Genomic DNA, 12,299 nt, shown 5'->3' on the forward strand with positions numbered 1-12,299 from the left:
GCATGCAAATAACAAATAAAAAAATTTTACTTTGACAACTCTGATAAAATGCAACCGCACTGGTTTTATGTATACATATTATATTAGTTTCTTTATTCACGTATGCTTATGCGTATTATATTAGTTTCTTTATTCACGCAAATGCTAAATAACATAAGAATATTCGTAGTATAAAATATAAAAGTTGTATTGCCCCTCTTCATTTACTTTCATTTTAAATTAAATTCACTTCGATAATTCTTTCCAGCACAATTCCTCTTTAGTACTTTGGCATATGATCCTCTGTGGGTGCTCCATGGAGTACTACAGTGAAAGTACTTTGGAAAGTACTCTAACGTATGTACTCCAGGCATGCTTAACCAACGAACCGATATCATTTCGTTACGATAATTAACGTTAATAAACGAAACAAAGTCATTTCGTTTCGTTTATTAACGTTAAGAACGTCAAATTGACGAAATGATTTTGTTTCGTTTTCTGCCATATCAAAACGAAATCAAATCGTTTATGCTGACTATTAATTTCAAACTATGCTGGCAAAGCTGATTGATGGCGGAGTCATTAAAGGTGAAAGCATTAGCCAAGCTGATTGCAACTTTTCTCATGAATTTTGACAGTACGAACATTTCTCAGAGTATTTTTGACATTACCACCAACGAATTACACAAACAAATTACATGGAGTTTGTGTGTGTATGTTCGCTCGCTGTTAGCACCTTACGGCTTCACCATGGCTATAGCATTGCTAGCACAATTCAAACATAAAGTATTACGTTTTTGTTAACGTTTTTAACGTTAACGAAAGCTTTTCGTTTCGGTTAAAAACGAGATACAATTTATCTTGATAATTTCTTTATCGATAATATTTCGAAGTGTTTCAACGGAAACGGTGGAAATTTTTTGATAAACGATTAGCTTAACGTTAAGGTGCATCCCTGATGTACTCTATGGATTACTCACAAACAAAGCGAGAGTGGGATCACCTACTCCTCTCCTAGGACATCACAATGTTAATTGGAGCACATTTTTTGTATGAATACAGATTAGATTTGGGGCAGTCCTATACTCCCAAAGTAGTATTCCTTACATTATTTATAGAGTACTCGCGTTTTTGAAGGGTAGTTTTCTTCGCTTTCACGGTTGCCACTTTGGTCCATTTGGACCAGAAATGGTCCCTTCCAACCCCATTTGGTCCGCTGGTCCCTTTTCTTCAATTTTGGTCCTTTTTAGGCAGTAGCCCCGATTGGTGCTTTTCTTTCATTTTCACTCAGGTGAAAATTCGCAATATTGCCCAAAAATTCGCCACACTTTCGTTAGCCCCCATATAATTTTGAATTTACTTCAATGGAACTTTCACCATAAAAAATTGTTCAGTCAATGAAATGTGCCAGAACAATAACATTTAACCAGGGATGCACCTTAACGTTAAGCTAATCGTTTATCAAAAAATTTCCACCATTTCCGTTGAAACACTTCGAAATATTATCGATAAAGAAATTATCAAGATAAATTGTATCTCGTTTTTAACCGAAACGAAAAGCTTTCGTTAACGTTAAAAACGTTAACAAAAACGTGATACTTTATGTTTGAATTGTGCTGGCAATGCTATAGCCATGGTGAAGCCGTAAGGTGGTAACAGCGCGCGGACATACACACACAAACTGCATGTAATTTGTTTGTGTAATTCGTTGGTGGTAATGTCAAAAATACTCTGAGAAATGTTCGTACTGTCAAAATTCATGAGAAAAGTTGCAATCAGCTTGGCTAATGCTTTCACCTTTAATGACTCCGCCATCAATCAGCTTTGCCAGCATAGTTTGAAATTAATAATCAACATAAACGATTTGATTTCGTTTTGATATGGCAGAAAACGAAACAAAATATTTCGTTAATTTCACGTTCGTAACGTTAATAAACGAAACGAAATGACTTTGTTTCGTTTATTAACGTTAATTATCGTAACGAAATGATATCGGTTCGTTGGTTAAGCATGCCTGCATTTAACCTAGGATATAATTTATGCCAGGCATTAAAAAGAAAAGTGTTGGCAAACACATTGTCGTTAATTGTTGATGAAATAACCGACTAATCAAAAAAAAACCTTTGTTTTATAATAATATTAATAACGGCTAGATATTTCGATCGGTTATACAACACTGTAAAACATATGAAAATAAAAATTGCTTCTCGCCTAGCATAGCTTATAGCGAGCACTCTGCCGTGAGCCTAATACTATGTACAAACACACACCAAATTGGCAATTTATACCGTTTGGGCAATTTAGTACGCAATTTATCATATAATAAATTGTAATAATAAATTGCCAATTAAAAAAAAATTGCGTAATAAATTGTTTCAAACTGTAAATGCAACCTTGTAAAGTGTGTTTGAGTAGATTTAAACGTCAGTTACGCATGGCTCAACTATATGATAGGCTCATCTCATCAGCTGATTTGATTATTTTCATTTCACTGGAGTAAGGATTGTCAAAAGAAGATGGCAAACTGAAAATGGAACCAAAACATTGGACATATTTTCCTACAACACACAAATATTTCAAAGTTTTATGTTTTTATTCCATTCGCCTAATACCAACAGGCACATTTTGTCAGCCTGAACAAAGGTATGTTGTTTCTGTAGAGATGAGCCAACCAGCTATCAAATTACTATTGTGTAAGCTTAATTGAGTTGTATGAACACCACTCAATTTAAATCGAAATTATCTCAATTTATTTTTCTGTTTGAACATAGTATAACACTTTCAAAACTTATACAAAGAAATTCTATGCATTACTTCCCGTTTGACCCGTTGATATTTAAATCTTTCTCACCCAGCTCAGTGAGTTTAAAGAATTCCAGGACTATTGTGGTGTTAGGCCACGCAAAGTAATTGAAAACTAAGTATCTTGGTACAAGAAATATTTTAACTCGAAGACAGAAGGAAGCAAATGCAAAATAGATTTGATTTCGGAAGAAATGTTTTGTATAAAATTATTCCCGTAGGTGCTAGCAGAACCCCTGAGGCCTGGGATCAAAACTTACACTTACTGAATCTCGGCTTTGATATGAAGTTTAAACGTTAAGGGAAAAAGTAATCATCTATAAAAATAGCACTAACAAAATTGCCTAGTTTCATTTATGATTTACTGAGTTTTCCACATACATAGTTCGGCAACACCAGAACGCAAATTTTGAACCGTTTCTTACTAAAACCTAACTGCACTATACATTTTATTTCATTGCAATCAACAACATAATGCTACAACCAAGAGCTTTGTGACCAAAACTAGGTTCACAACGTTTGGTTGGTGAAAGACATAGACTTTCTTATTTCAAAATATAGTACCATTTTTGGTTGCATGCACATATATTTGTTTGTTCAGCTTGAATTAAAGGAAATTCTTCACTATATTTAGTAAAATTGTATATGGAAACGTTCTAAAATTTTGTATTTTATACTAAGGATGAATTTTGGTCCCAAATGAAAACATGGTGTGGCAACCGTGTTCGCTTTACCGAAAATGTCTCACTTGTAGATACGAGGTTACCGAATAAACGGGACGATGTGTATATGCATATTATGCATGATAATACATAATATACATAGGTATATTGTAATTTATTCTGTGAAAGTACATAATGTAAACAAATATGTATAGCAAGAGGCAACACTTTTTTACTATTATCTTTACTTATTTGCACTTGCAATTCTTTATTTTTCAGTTTTGGTTTTTTCTAAACAACAGCTGTTGTGTTGTTATTTCGCGTGTAAAATACCAAAAGGGTGTAATAGTCGCCACATGATTTCGTTACCGTGGTGAAGAATGTTGTTAACACACTAGAATCGGGGCGTTATTGTCTTTGTTTTTCCATTACAACTTATTTTTCATTGAATAATAATTTAGAATATCAATGCAATGTATATATGGCCCCTATTATGAGCATTATTCGATCTTCGATCTTCGCTGGCTATCGAACATCGAAAATCGAATTTGAAATTGGTATTATGACAACTCATCTCTGTCGAAATTTTCGTTGTGTAACTAATTTTCAAGCGAATAGAAATTTGTAGTCGATGCTGTATCGAATAGAAAAAAATTGTTTAAAATGTAAGTTTTTTGTATTTATGTTCTACTTTTTTACTACCTACTAGTAATTTTAAACTATTTGAATTAATTTTATATAGGTCCAAGGTCGTGAGTACAAAGCAACAGCTTGAAAGACTGGTTTCAATTTAAACTATTTGAATTAATTTTATATATGTAGGTCCAAGGTCGTGAGTACAAAGCAACAGCTTGAAAGACTGGTTTCAATTATGGAACAAAATCCCCATATAGCAAAGGAACTTGCACATTATAGAAATGCAACTTTGCTTGATGCAGCTCAGCCTCCTCGTAATTCAATTTTATTCATCTTTCACAAATAAAATTTTCCAAGACATTCCACACCTTTGATAGCACCACAGACACAGTCGGCTGGGTAAGTCCGAGTGCATTTTCGTTTCCAACGCTCGGTTGGTAGGATCCCTGAGCGCAAAATCGGAGAACTGTTGCCAAAATTAAAAAATATTAGGAATAGACTCGGCTCTTGTGCATTCCTACTGGACAACAAGTCCATGAACGCTTCTTTGGACAGTCTGAAATTTTGAATAAATCTATAAACAAGCTTATAATTTCAACAATTTAACAACTTATTTAGAAAGCTACACTTACGTGGTGGAATTCACTTCCAAAGGATTTGAAGCATCTTACCCGTCTACTACTTCTGGCTAGCTCCAGTAAGCTTTCCTCTTCATCTGACGAATCATCAAACCAAAATTCCGTTGTCATACTTTTATTTTTAATATTTGCATTTAATAACTTGTTCTGCTTTTGTTTATTTATTCTATTTTATTTGACAGAGTATTGGAAATGTGCTATTGTGAACTTTTGAATTTATCGAAATTCACAATAATGCTTGCCTTCATCGAACGCGCGTCGTAATACCGAATGAAAATTCGTTCGATCAGCTCTTTCGCCCACAGTCGAAGATCGAATTTGTCTCATAATAGGGGCCTATATGTAGGTCGCCATTTGCCTTTGATGCGTTCGACTGATTTTGTGTTAGAATGTTGATATATTTTCTTCCTACCTTCTGGCAACACTGCCATCAATCAGCTGATATATATTATTTATTTTGGCGAAGCAAAATTAAAACAGCATATTTCAGTGTATTCAGAGTGAAAATTGTTGAAAGAATTTGATCTTGATTTACCTAACGAATAAAATATTGTGGTTATGGCGGGGTCTGTACATTTTCAACTATGGATGGGAAGCTTGGAACCATATATGACCGAAAACTTTATAATTGCCGCTTTTCGCAAAATGGGTGAGGAGCCTACAAGTGTGCGCCTAATGAGAAACAAATACACGGGTGAACCCGCTGGCTACTGCTTTGTCAATTTTGTCACTGATGAAAATGCAATGGATGCTATGCATAAATTGAATGGAAAACCAATACCCGGAACTAATCCAATTGTACGATTCAGATTAAATAGCGCCAGCAATTCATATAAGCTTCCGGGAAATGAAAGGGATTTTAGCGTATGGGTTGGCGATTTGAGTGCAGATGTTGATGATTATCAATTGTATAAGGTGTTTTCAACAAAATATACTTCAATCAAGACTGCAAAAGTAATTCTGGATAGTTCCGGATTTTCCAAGGGCTATGGTTTTGTTCGTTTCGGAATTGAAGATGAGCAAAAATCGGCTTTGTTTGACATGAATGGTTTTATTGGATTGGGAAGCAAACCAATTAAAATTTGCAATGCTGTTGCGAAACCAAAGAATGATTTAGGTATTGCGCTAGGTACATCAAGTAACTATGGTTATGGTGGTAGTGGCATGAGTGGAGTGACAGCCACATCAGCAACAGCGGACTATTCTCAATACTATGATCCTACCAGTACATATTGTTATAATCAGTGGCAAGGATATTACTTTCCTAGTGGTGCAGGAGCAACGACAGATCCGAATAGTGCATACTATACACAAACGATGGCACAATCACATGCAAATGCACAAACTTTGGCACAACATGCCGAAGCTTGGAGTGCACAGCGTACTGCCCAATATGAGCAACAACAAGCTGCCGTAGCCGCTGCTACTAATCCCCCTAGCTCCACTGAGGACGATGATTATGCTTTGGTGGAACACAAACAGACATTAGATATTGACAAGTTAAATAGAGAAACTTTATATGCTGATCGTCTATTGTATGACGCACTCGAAAGCTCCAAGTGGTTACCACTGGAGCAATTAGAAACATATTAAACTTTTTTGTAATAGAACTTAGATGTAAAAAAATATATTTACTTCTAAACCTACGAATTTTTTAGAGTTTGTCTTTTTTAACACGCTATTAGCTTTACTTGTATGTATGCTTGTATGTAACTCTCTAGGCTAGGCGCGCAAAGGAGTGTTAGACCCGTCTAGCAGCAATTGAAGTGAAGTGATTTGAAGTGGTTAAATAACTTGCTACAAAACGAGCTGTGCTTAATAGCGGATACACGAACCTCTGTGCTACGGCGTGTTTAGTTTTTTATTATGTTATTTCTTGTAAAGTCTACATAAAGGTAAACGTTTCATAATTTCTTATGTGGAGAGCCGACTTAACTAATAAAGAAAATGAAACCAAAAAAAATTGCCATATATTGAGGCACCATGTGAAGACGAAGCGCAATGTGCTGCGCTATTTAAGTCAGGCAAAGTATATTCTACGGCTATACAGGATATGGATGCAGTATTGGTTCAATTGTGTTGCTACGTCACTTTTAGTGACTTTTAGTGAAGCACACAAAAAGCCAGTTGAAGAATTTATCAATGATAAGGTTTTACAAGGTTTCGATTGACAAGCTCTGAGTTTATAGATCTCTGCATACTACTAGGTTGTTATTATTAAGAAGGCATTCAAGGTATTGGACCAAAACGCGCAATTGAATTGATTAACGCCTGTCGCGATATTGAAACCATACTGAAAAATATTGATCCAAAAAAATATACTGTTTTAGAAGATTGGAATTGCGTGCGCGTGATTTTTTTTAGGAAGGTGGGGCCGTGTGTAGAAGTCCACGAAAGTGGGGAAAGCTTCTGACCGCCATTCACCTGGGAATGACCAGAGCGATTCTTTTGCATGCGGTTCAAGCAGCTCACTACTGCCGGTCGCTTGCGGCCAAGTATTCTCTGGGTAGCCGCTAAACACCCGTTTAGCGGTGAGCTAATGTGAGAAGGCGACAACCTGGCTAGGCCACTGACATAATCGGTTTAATGGCTAGCCGGGGGAGATCTCATCGGCAGCGTCTGCACACCTCTAGGTGCGGCTGCAAGCGGGCGTTTGTCTTGGAGCAAGCGGCTCGCTATATAAACGTGCCAAGTAATATTTTCACCCCCGCTGAGCGGGTTGTGCGCTGGGCTTGGGACCCGCCACGTAAAACCAAGTAATATTTTCACCCCCGCTGAGCGGGTTGTGCGCTGGGCTTGGGACCCGCCACGTAAAACCATATCCAATGAAATATAACAACAAGCCTCGGATAAATACACTCTCTATTGATGACGACCATGGCAAACGTTTGAAGGACAATGAATTGAGGGCATGCACCTGGAACGTCCGCTCCCTGAATGGGATTGGTGCAGATGCCCGGCTGGTTGATGTTCTCGTCAAAGCAAAATCTGACATCACCGCCATCCAAGAAATGCGTTGGACGAAGCAAGGAAGAAAGAAGATCAAAAATTGTGACATATATTGGAGTGGCCATGCGAATAAGCGCAGTTTCGGCGTCGAATTCATGGTGGGAGAGAGACTTTGTCGCCAAGTGCTGGCGTTCACGCCTGTGGACGAGCGTCTCGCCGCTATCCGAATAAAAGCAAAATTTTTTAATATATCATTCATCTGTGCCCATGCGCCGACAGAGGAGAAAGACGAGGTGAAAGACACTTTTTATGAACAATTAGAACGCACATACGAGCGCTGCCCCCGTCATGATATAAAAATCGTGCTTGGCGACTTTAACGCCAGGGTGGGCAAAGAAGGTGTTTTTGGCCCTACAGTCGGAAAGTTCAGCCTACACAATGAAACTTCTCCTAACGGACTGAGGCTGATTGACTTTGCCGGTGCTCGAAACATGGTCATATCCAGCACGAGGTTCATGCATAAAAAGACACATCAAGCTACATGGCTGTCACCTGATCGAAATACTCGCAATCAGATCGGTCACGTTGTGATAGACGGACGGCATGCCTCCAGTGTTTTAGATGTGCGCACGATCCGAGGACCTAACATCGACTCGGACCATTATCTCCTTGCAGCCAAAATACGCACCCGCCTCAACGCGGCTAAAACCAAGGAACAAAAAACACAAGGAAAACTAGACGTCGAAAAGCTTCAATCAACAGACTGCCAATGATTTCGCAACTCGACTCTCACACCTGCTCTCTGAGAGCACAACTCATCCTAAAGGAATACAGGAGCAGTGGGAGCATATCTCCAAAGCACTTCGTACTGCTTCCGAGGAAAAAATTGGTTACCGGCGGCCACGAAAAAACAACTGGTATGATGAAGAATGCTGCGTTGCAACTGAAAGAAAAGACGCTGCCTACAGGGCTACGTTAAAAGCGAGTGCGACAAGAGGAGTGAGTGAACGCTATCGTGAGTTTAAAAGGGAAGCCAGACGCCTTTTCAGGAAGAAAAAAGCAGAAGCAGAAAGGCGTGAGTGCGAGGAGCTTGAGCTGCTAGCTACCAGGAATTACGCCCGAAAATTCTACCAAAAAATACGGCGACAGACGGAAGGTTTTAAGACCGGGGCAAACTCCTGTAGGAATGAAAACGGCGACCTTGTAACTGATGTCCAGAGAGTGCTTAGATTATGGAGGGAATACTTCTCTGCTCTCCTAAATGGAGGCAGCAATTCACCGCGCAGAGATGAAGAACCCGATCCCGCAATCGATGATGATGAAGTATATGTCCCCCCGCCCGATTATGACGAAGTTAGAATAGCAATAACCAGATTGAAAAACAACAAGGCCGTGGGCGCTGATGGATTGCCTGCGGAGCTATTCAAGTTCGGTGGCGAGGAGTTGGTAAGGCGCATGCAGCAGCTTCTTAGCAAAATATGGGCGGACGAAAGCATGCCCGACGGTTGGAATCTAAGTGTTCTTTGCCCAGTCCACAAGAAGGGGGATACTGCAAAATGCACCAACTATCGTGGAATCAGCCTTCTTAATATCGCATATAAGGTCCTTTCAAGTGTATTGTGCGAAAGATTGAAGCCCACCGTGAACCGGCTGATTGGACCTTATCAGTGCGGCTTGAGACCTGGTAAATCTACCATCGACCAGATTTTCACAATGCGCCAAATCTTGGAAAAAACCCGTGAAAAGAGAATCGACACACATCACCTCTTCGTCGACTTTAAAGCCGCCTTCGACAGCACGAAAAGGAGCTGCCTATATGCCGCTATGTCTGAATTTGGTTTCCCCGCAAAACTTATACGGCTGTGCAAAATGACGTTGAGCAACACCATCAGCTCAGTCAGAATTGGGAAGGACCTCTCCGAGCCGTTCGAAACTAAACGAGGTTTCAGACAGGGTGACCCCCTATCGTGCGATTTCTTTAATTTGATGCTGGATAAAATTATACTAGCTGCAGAACTTAACCGCACTGGAACAATATACTATAAAAGCGTGCAATTACTGGCATATGCTGATGACATTGATATCATCGGCCTAAACACCCGCGCTGTTAGTTCTGCTTACTCCAAACTGGAAAAAGAAGCGGTAAAGATCGGTTTGATGGTGAATGAGGACAAAACGAAGTACCTGCTGTCATCGAGCAAAGAGTCAGCGCATATGCGCCTTGGCAACCACGCTACTGTTGGCAGCCATAATTTCGAAATAGTAAAAGACTTCGTTTATTTGGGAACCAGCATCAACACTAGCAACAACATCTGCACTGAAATCCAGCGAAGAATCAATCTTGCCAATAAATGATACTTCGGACTAGGTAGGCAATTGAAAAGTAAAGTCCTCTCTCGGCGAACGAAAATCATACTCTACAAGTCACTTATCCTACCCGTCCTGCTATATGGGGCAGAAGCATGGACCATGACAACAGCAGATGAAGCGGCTTTGGGAGTGTTCGAGAGAAAAGTTCTTCGAAAGATTTATGGACCTCTACGCGTTGGCGATGGCGAGTACCGAAGAAGATTTAATGATGAGCTGTACGAGCTATACGCAGACATCAACATAGTCCAGCGAATTAAAACGCAGCGGATGCGCTGGCTAGGCCATGTTATGCGAATGAAAGATGATGCTCCGGCCAAGAAAGTGTTTCTATCGGAACCTGCCTATGGAAGCAGAGGTAGCCCTCTACGGCCCCCACTCCGTTGGAAGGACCAGGTGGAAAACGATTTAAACTCCCTTGGTGTGACCAATTGGCGCCGGTTGGCGGAGCGAAGGAGCGACTGGCGCGCCTTGTTGGACGGCTATAACCGTTTAGACGGTTAAGCGCCAATTAAGTAAGTAAGTAAGATTGGTTTATAAACCCAGACGTTACAGATCCAATGAGTATTGAGCACAAATGGACAGAGGCTGATGACGAATGTCTCGTTAAGCTTCTCTGAGGCAATCGGCAGTTCAATGAGGATCTCTGTGGTGCCTTCTGGGGCTAAGAAAATACATAATAGCAGAAACGTTTGGATAGCTTTTTTAAGACCTTGTCAACAACAAATTATAAACCAACTCCCAAGCGCAAGGCCGGCGTCCAAAGTAATGATGCTTTTAGGTGCACTGCAGAGAAAGAATGTTAGTATTGAATTTTGTGAAAGCAGTATATTCGTGTCATACATTTTTTGTTAAAATATTACCAACTCGATAAAATTTTCTTACTAACTTAAATGTTTTCTATTGTCTTTAATACTTAGCAATAGCTGTTTTCTTGGCGGCAGAATTCCCACTCGGAATTATATAGCTGGATCCATATAGTAAATTAGTATTTGAAATGTTTATCTTGTGTGGAAACATTTCCTTTTCGTAAAAGATATGTTGCAGAAAATTCTAACCATTTGGTTTTTAACGAAATTTTATAAGTCGCCAAAATATTGTATGTTCTCGGTATTGTGTTTTCTCATTTGGTCTTAGTCACCCAAAAATACTATGGATCCCACTCCCGGTGGGAGCGGCTCGTAGTATTTTTTAGGTGTTTTGTGGATATCTTTTGGTACAAGAAAAGTTTATTTCCGCCTTTGGATTATTTATACGTCTTTTGACACCTCTCCTGACATTTAGGAGTATATTAGGCTATAAAGTCGTTGTAAATTATTACCCACAAAAATATTATGGGCCGCACCCCCGGTTTCGGAGCGGACCGGGATAATTTTTCGTTTTTTGGGAATACCTTTTGATTGAAGCAACATTTTGGACGTGCACTAAGGGTGTCATGCTGTCATGGCAATGGCTCCACGTTTGGCATTGTCAACCGGGGGACGAATTACAAGTTGTCCGCATAAAGCGTTCATCGTTTTTTTTTGGTCCGACAAAACTTTATCGCCAAAAGCGACAGATATTTTGTCGTTAAGATTTGCCAGAGCAGAGTTGAGCAGAGTTGAGCATAGTTTACCAACGCCGATGATGTTAGGTTGGTTGAACTGGCTGGTCCGTGAGGACCTCACATACACTGATGCAGTCAATAGTGTTTAACGCCGGTGGGGAGGTTACAATAAATTAGTACAAAACCCCTGAACGGGCACTGTCTGAGGGGTCCTCTCTGCACCCCTATGGGTATGGTCCGACAAGCCCTTTTTGGACCTCTGCGGGCACTGTGTTGTTGTTGTAGCGATAAGGTTGCTCCCCGAAGGCTTTGGGGAGTTTTATCGATGTGATGGTCCTTTGCCGGATACAAGTCTGGTACGCTCCGGTACCATAGCACCACTAAGGTGCTAGCCCGACCATCTCGGGAACGATTTATGTGGCCACATTAAACCTTCTGGCCATTCCCTCCCTCCCTACCCCCAAGTTCCATGGGGATCTTGGGGTCACCAGAGCCTCATCTGGTATTGAAACAGGATTCGCCGCGGATAGGTGAGGTTGACAATTGGGTTTGGAGAAGCTATATATTGCGCTGGCAACCTGGAGGATTGCGCTACACAGCCCCTTGAATCTGGTATTTTAGTCGCCTCTTACGACAAGCATACCTACCGCGGGTATATTCTGATCCCCTAACGTGTACGGGCACTGTCGGACAAGTCTCTTTCCTTACGGGTAGAAAAAG

General features: G+C 40.0%; 1 protein-coding gene and 2 pseudogenes across 10 annotated transcripts in view; all 3 read left to right on the forward strand.

Moving 5' to 3' along the window:
• The window catches only part of spir (spire type actin nucleation factor), a 422,518-nt gene that overhangs the window by 250,027 nt on the left and 160,192 nt on the right, over positions 1-12,299 (forward strand). The window lies entirely within an intron of this gene.
• On the forward strand, positions 5,153-6,367 carry LOC137240785 (tRNA selenocysteine 1-associated protein 1 pseudogene; annotated as a pseudogene).
• Positions 6,678-10,839, forward strand: LOC137240145 (flap endonuclease 1-like; annotated as a pseudogene).

Source organism: Eurosta solidaginis, chromosome 2 (genome assembly GCF_040869045.1).
Source record: "Eurosta solidaginis isolate ZX-2024a chromosome 2, ASM4086904v1, whole genome shotgun sequence".
Classification (NCBI taxonomy): domain Eukaryota; kingdom Metazoa; phylum Arthropoda; class Insecta; order Diptera; family Tephritidae; genus Eurosta; species Eurosta solidaginis.